This window comes from Aplysia californica, unplaced genomic scaffold (genome assembly GCF_000002075.1).
Source record: "Aplysia californica isolate F4 #8 unplaced genomic scaffold, AplCal3.0 scaffold00696, whole genome shotgun sequence".
NCBI classification, from domain to species: Eukaryota; Metazoa; Mollusca; class Gastropoda; order Aplysiida; family Aplysiidae; genus Aplysia; species Aplysia californica.
In genome coordinates this window covers 30,452-30,762 of record NW_004797966.1, presented here as the reverse complement: position 1 = coordinate 30,762, position 311 = coordinate 30,452, and positions in this window count along the sequence as shown.

Below are 311 nucleotides of genomic sequence, written 5' to 3'. Positions count from 1 at the left end.
TTTGTCAGGTAGAGAATTGCTGCTTCAGTTACGATGGCCTCTGCCTCGTAATTTGTACAAAAAGTACCACAAGCATCAAATAGTTCTTCACGTGTTTTGTAAGGATGTTCTATTCTTATCCCAAAGCCTGCATTGATAGTTCCCTTGAAGGCTGACCCATCTATATAAAAATGGATTGAATCACTAGGGTTGGAGTCAATTGCATAAACAAAGGCATAGAGAGAGACAGGGACAGAAGAAAGAGTGTACGCCCTGGGGACCTAAGCCTTGTATTTCTTAAAGTGTTAAAGTGAGAGAGAGAGAGAGAGAGA